The sequence below is a fragment of the Alligator mississippiensis genome, chromosome 15 (assembly GCF_030867095.1).
Source record: "Alligator mississippiensis isolate rAllMis1 chromosome 15, rAllMis1, whole genome shotgun sequence".
Classification (NCBI taxonomy): domain Eukaryota; kingdom Metazoa; phylum Chordata; order Crocodylia; family Alligatoridae; genus Alligator; species Alligator mississippiensis.
The window spans coordinates 18,091,534-18,097,962 of record NC_081838.1 but is presented as its reverse complement, the minus strand read 5'-3'; positions in this window follow the sequence as shown (position 1 = coordinate 18,097,962).

Below are 6,429 nucleotides of genomic sequence, written 5' to 3'. Positions count from 1 at the left end.
GGTGGCTCAGTCTTCTTTCAGGCTCAGTAGCACAACCTACTTCATCCCCTCTTCCTACCTCCTGTATGTCAGGGACACTGGATCATGCAGGACTCGGCAGCCCCTTGTGTGGGGTTCGTGTATGCAGTAGATCCATGCTTGGGGAGCAGCGTCTGGTATGTGGAGCTGCATCTAGTAGTAGGATGGGAGACTTGGGCGTTGGGAGCACAGCAAGGTCTTCGTATGTCTTAGGGAGCATGTCCTAGTCCCAAGCAGCAGGAGCCCTGGCTACATGGTGCTCCCCTGAGACTCCATCCAGTTGGCTTTGAACCAGCTCTGAGCCAACTCCTCTCAGGGTCTGAGCAGGGGGTAGCACTGACCCCTCCTGGGGCTGCCTCTGCCTCATGTAAGTAAAGGGTTTGGACTTGTTTGAGCCAATGTTTTTAGCAGGTGTTCTGCAAATCAGGCCTGATGCCCTCCTTAAGTGCCACTCCAATCCCCTTCCCCTGTCCCATCTGCTGCTCTGCTTTCTGCTCCCCCATCTGCCATGTGCCCTACACAAAGGCTGTCCATACGGCTGCTATGCCACGGCTTGGCTGCCCTTGCTTTAAAACAGCAGTGGACAAGGCAAATAACATGTCTTCACTGGGGATAAAACCTGCTCTCCTGAGCGCTGGATGCATCCCTTGCAGAAATTAGCCCCTGTGCTCCCTGCCCCTCTCCTGCAGGCTGCTGTGGAGGAAGGAGGGAATGGATTTGAAAGCCTTCCTTGAGCTGCTAGCGGTGGGGCTGGCTGTGTGGATGGGCAGAGCGGGATCATTAGCATCTTCTAATGAATTCAGTGTGGCTGCACAAGCCAAGCTGCTAATTGGGGAGGTATAAAAGCAGTGTGGCGGGGTGGGAAGTTTCACACCTTTTGTGATAGCGGGTGAGGGCGGGGGCTTCTCGCAGAGGGAGCCTGTTCTCTGTTGATCAGAAGCAGAAAAGACTCCATTAGTAACAAGACCACAGGCCTCATCTGCCTCTGCTTTCAAGGGCCCTTTCATCACCTCCAGCACCTCCCTGCTGCCTGTCTGAGTCCTCACATCAACAGCACAACTTCTGAGTCTCATAGGTTAAAGCAGGGGTGGCCAAACTAGCAGGGTTAGGTGCCAGCCTCTGTCCCACACTCCTCGGGTGTGGGGGAAAGGAAGGAGCCCAGAAACCAAACCTGGAAGGCAGGCTCTATTCCCCCCCCACCCAGTCTGGTTCCCTTCTGGAGCTTGGAGAGATTATTTCCAACAACCATCAATTAAACTGATCCAGAAATAGGGCTCTCTGCACAGCTCAGCCCCTTCCAGATATGTTCACACCACATCAGCTCTGCCGATGCTGGCACTGTCTCTCCGCTGCATTGAGCCCCCCACCCTCCTACTCTGTCATTTCCAGGCGAAGCTGGAAGCCAATGTCTCAGCCAACACCCACGTACCTGCTTTAGCCGTCCCTCAGTCTGGGGTACTTGGGGTTAGAGGGAAGGAAATCCAGCGCAATCCCTGTCCGGAGCCTAATATGTGTGTGCCCCGTGGCTGCATTGGGAGCCTGAGATCAAATACAAAGCAGGGAGTGAGTATCTCTAGGTGGTGGGTTTCTGAGTTCCCCTGAGGCCAAAGAAGAGGAGCAGGGAAGGGGCATCAAGAACCTGCTTTATGGGCGAAAAGTGGGAGCTTTGGCAGGCCAAAGGCTGGTCTTAGTGGTGCAAGTCCCACTTTTTCTGGCTGCTGCTATCACCACTTGCAGTAGCACTCCACAACAGGCAGTCTCTGCAGTGCACCCCAATGGCAGCATCTCGGAGCCAGCCAGCCCCACTAGCACACAGGAGGGGGAAGGGTCAGCTCCTGCTAGGGCTGAGCCCCTGCAGAGAAAGCAGCTCATATCACCCCATTGTACAGCTGGAGAAACTGAGGCACCAAGCCAGCCTGCTCCCAGTTACCCAGCAGCAGATCTAGGGGATCCAACAAGGCAGGTCTCTGGGTTTGCTACAGTCCCCTGGCTCCCAGCCGACATGGGGAACCAGGCCAACAGGCTGAGCTAATGCAGGGGCTGGTGGCTGGGCTCCAGTGATGTCTGCCAGCCCGTCTTGCTGTGCTCAGCTGCTCGGCACTAGAGCTACAGGAAGGCATCAGGGCTCCAGACTCCTGGGTTCCTGCGGTCCGGGCACCTCCCTCCATGGTGGCAGCCGCTTCAAGGAGCAGGGCAGCGGGGGAATGAATGCAGCTGGGACTGACCGGCTCCAGCTCCCACAGCCAGGGCAGGGACCCATGTCTTCTCCCCGCAATGGATCCCAGGAGTGGGTGAGTCTGCATTGGCCTTTCCTCGGTTGCTTTCTCATGTGGGGCAACAAGGATCCAATATACAGGTGGTACTGATGCTAACAGTGCTATGATCCCATCTCAAAGGGCCAGAGGCAATCATAGGTGGGGGAGGGCGGTCTTCATGTTTGCATAGCTAATTAGCAGGCCAGGAAGGGGCATAATTATCCCATAGCAAGTGTCCTCAATAGTGAAGCACCTTCCCAGGAAGGAAATGCTAGGCGTAGAAAAGCCCCATGAATCTTGGGACGAAGGGAGCCATAGTCAGGCCTGTTCCCTTAGGGAAGGAAGGGCCAGCTGCTGGCAGGGAGGGTGGTGAGAGAGTGGTGCAGTCTCCTAAGGGTGGGGGCAGAACCACTTGGCCCTTGGGGGCTTCCTAGCCTGCCTTTGTGGAAGTGGGGGGTGTTTCTCCCAGGGAACGGGGTAAAATTCTCCAGCTTAGATGATCAAATGGTTTCTTCTGGGCCTGGATCCCAGCGGTGCCTCAGCAGGTCTCTGTTGCTAGCTGATCTCATACTCTCCTCCCCTGTGTCTCCCCATTTTTCAGGTGGGAAAACTGAGGCATGGAACAGGGCAGGTTCACAAGCAGGTGCTGCCCCTGGGATGCTGGGTGATCATGGTCTGGAGGCTTCACCTATAGAAATCAGGCCCCATTGAGACATCTTGAGCAAGACCTCCCCCCCTGTAACTTCTCATGCCTCGATATAAGTGACAGGGCAGAAGATGTGCAGTAGGTCTGCAGCAGAGCCCAGAAGGGAGGTCAAGGTCTGTTCGGCCACCGAGACCCAGATAGCTGAGGGATTTAGGGGTAAGGAGGCCAAGCCAGTCCCAATCGAGGGGTCAGGGTAAGTCATCCCCGGAGTAAGAGCCACTTACCCCCAGCTTGGAGCAGTGCCCAGGTCCCATCTGGGCCAACTGAGGCAGTGGGGACAGCTAATCCCCATAAGCCACAGGCCACTGGCCCTAGCTGCTCCAGGATTTAAAAGCCAGGCCCAGCCCCCGGTCTCCTGGTTGGCTCCGACACCAGGAATCCATCAGGATCCCCCGATTCTGGATCTTGTGATTCTGGTTTGACCGTCAGCCTTGACTTCAAGGCAAGGGCTCCCCTGATCCCAGTTCCCCTCCGCTCACTTTGTCTCCAGCTTCTGACCCTGGCTTGTCTGGCTACAACTCTGAATCCAGTCCCCACCTCTCAGCTGCCTGCGAATCTAGCCCGGACTGTACCCATGCATGGGGTAACTAACCCCCAGGCCAGACTGCCTATGCCTAGGTGCATAATTTGCTCCTGGTCCAGGACTGGTGCACCCGGGAACTACCGTAATTCTCCTTAAAAAGCACCCTGCCTCACAGTCTGCTGCTTTCTATCAGCCAATCTGTCCACAACCCTGGTTTAACCCTCCTCTGGGGGCCAGAGGCTGTTACTGGGATATTTACGGTGCCGTAAAAATCCTGGAGAGGGGAATGATGAAACGCTGCCGGCCTTCAGGAGCATCCGAGGGGAAATCTCTGGCTGGGTCATAAACCATGTGCAATCCCCATCCCACGCCTGGTGCTGCGGCTCATCGCTGTCTCCTGCTCAGAAAGCTCCTGGAGCCAGGCCAGGAGGGAGCTGGGTGCTGGGGCTTGGGCTCAGCTGGCTGGAGGGACAGCTGGGGAGAAGGTGGATTGAAGTGGTCCTGACCCCCTGGGCTCTGGCTGGCTCCACAGGGGTAGGGGGTGATGGGGGAGGTCCTATTACTGGATGAAGAGGGGGAATCATCACCTTGAGGCACGGAAGGTGATGATTCCCCCTGACTCCCTGGCTGGGGGCTGCTGTAGCCCATGCCCCTTCCATCAGGAAGGGAGCCCAGGTGTCCTGCTTGGCTGTGCTTTCATCACCAGCTTGGGGGCTGGATGGAAAAGATTTCGTGTTGAGAAGTGGTTTATGTATTCTGGGAGGAGAGGAATCTGCTATTAAATACCTCTTTAAATAGATGGTGCGCCCTTCAGCAGTGCTCACTGTGCTCTTTGCTTCTGGGCACTGCCACGTGCCAAGCGGGACAGCTCAGTCCTCCCCTGGCGTCAGCCGGGAGTTGGGTATTAGGGCTCTAGAAGCTGAATTTCAACACATCTTGGCATCATTTTGCCCTTGGCTGGGCCTGGAGGGGGTCTCTGTTTGTTTTTGCGGTTCAGACTCGGCCCTGAGCCGGAAGCAAAGCATTTGGCAAGTGGAGTCATCACCGTGAGACCCCCCCAAGGCCAGAAGGGGCTGATGGCCTGGCTGCTCTGCCCACTGGGATGCCCCCCGTATCCAACCCCGTGCCACGCGGGGTTGGCCTGTAGCTGCTTTCCTGGCCAGGCCTGTGTCCTGGTCCTCTGTAGCATCCTGCTACCCCGGTGCCTGCGCTGGGTTGGGGGGCAGGGGGGTGCAAGCTCACCCGCGACCTCTGTTTGACGGGCACGGGGCTTCTAGTGGGAGGGAGGGCAGCTCGTAGACTATGTCCACGCCTGTCCTCGTTGAAGGGGAATAAGCTCTTTCTTTAACTGAGAGGCAGCAAAAACTGGGCTATCAGCTCCCCCAGGTGCAAAGCCAGTGCCAAGTTATCCCAGCCCACACAGCAGCTACGCCCCGTCCGTTCCTTTGTCCCCCCTGCTCCCGTGTGTCCGGAGCTGAGCGTCTCTGATACCTGCCAGGAAGGTTTAATAAAGAGGATCCTGTTCCTCCCACTCCAGGGAGGGGTGGATCCAGCTGGATGTGCAGTGGGGGCTTTCGGCTGAGACCCCCCACTCCCCAGCAAACTCATGCCACAGCCAGGCCCTCAGGCCACTCACGTCCTCTGAGGCTTCGTCACCCGCGCAGCGTCACCTGGACAGGCAGCTGCTCTGCAAAGGCAGGCTCAGAGCCCTGTCAATCACCGGGCAGCCACTGCAGCACCGGCCTGCAGTCTCTTCTCGGGCCGGCATGCGGGCTTCACACCTGCGGGTCCGTTTCACCCGCCCGCGTTACCAGCCAGGCTGAGCTGGGTCTTGCCGGACCCCATCCCTCTTCCCCGCTGCACCGGGTGGATCTTTCCTCGCTCTTCCCCGCACCAGTCCTCCTTCCTCCTGTGCCTCCCCTCTTCCCACTGGGCACTGGAGGGGAGTCTGGTCCCTGGTGTCGGGCTGGCCCGGGGGGACTCGAATGTCTTTCCTGTTCCTGGCCCTGAATCCAGGACACGCTGAAGTTGGGTCCAGATGGGGCAAAGTGCATTAAGGAGCATCTCCTGCCAGATGCCCTTGCTGGGTCTCAGGACCTACCGCTCTGTGAGCTTGTTGTGGGGGTGGAGAAGGGCTGGCTTGAAAGTCCTGAGTTCAGATCCCGCCTCTGCCACCCACTCCTTGTGTACAGCCTTGGGCACCTCCCATTGCTGTCTCTGCTCCCCTGTGCAGTGGGGTGAGAGCCCGGTCTTGCCCTGGGGGGGCGTTCAGCGATGCAGAGGGCTTGGGGCCTAGGGAAAGGCTTTTGTGGGTACGGTCTGCCCTTCCTCCCCTCTTTCCAATCCAGCCACAGCTTTAAGTGCAGCTGTTCCTGGCCCCAGGCCCTGGCTCAGATCTCGGGGTGCAGAGGGGCCGGCAATTTGGCTCGGCTCCTTTGCTGTCCTGCTGGGTGACTGTGGCTACATCCCTTCCCCTCTCTGTGCCTCAGTTTCCCCTTTCCCTCTTCTGCCAGGGTCAGGGCTGAGCGTGGCAGAGCCTGGGACCCTGCCCTGCTAATGGGGCCATGGTGGAGGGTTTTGTGAATCCCAGAAAACCAAGTGTGTAAGTGCCAGGGATGATTGCCAGGTCCGTGGTCCGGAGAGGGGCCCAGGGCAGGTTGCATCTGTGCGGTGGCCACTGCTAATAGCGTAGCAGCAGCCGTTAGAGCTCAGCGTGGGCTACGAGCCCTGCCTGAGGTGCTGAGGACCCAGGCTGCTTGTCACAATTAGCTTGGGGCAGCTACAGGTGTACCAGTACCCTGGCTGGCTCGTGGGGAGCTCCTGGGCGTGCATCCATAGTCTGCCAGCCTAGAGATGCAACCGCTTCAGGGCTGACACCATTTCACTGTCCGAGTTCCTTGTTCAGCATTGGAAGAAAGGCTTTCGGC